Genomic DNA, 318 nt, shown 5'->3' on the forward strand with positions numbered 1-318 from the left:
AAAAAGCAGGAAACATGTAGTTCCAAGAGAAAAATCTTAGCTTCTCCATAGCACTGCAAATTCACATGTTGTTAGTTCAAGTCTGAACATTACATGGTACACAAAGCATTCGAACAATAGCGATAATTAAGCAGATAGGAGGAAGAGAGAGAGAGAGAGAGAGAGACAGAAAGAGCGTGGGGGTAGAAGTTGCAGCACATGGTTTATAAAAAAACTAGAAAATAATTTTGGTGGACATTGGAATTAGACACTGAGGGAAAATGGCTGTAACTTTTTTATTTTTTAATTTTGGCGATTTTCGTTTTCGATAATTTTTGG

This window comes from Octopus bimaculoides, chromosome 8, assembly GCF_001194135.2.
Source record: "Octopus bimaculoides isolate UCB-OBI-ISO-001 chromosome 8, ASM119413v2, whole genome shotgun sequence".
NCBI lineage: Eukaryota > Metazoa > Mollusca > Cephalopoda > Octopoda > Octopodidae > Octopus > Octopus bimaculoides.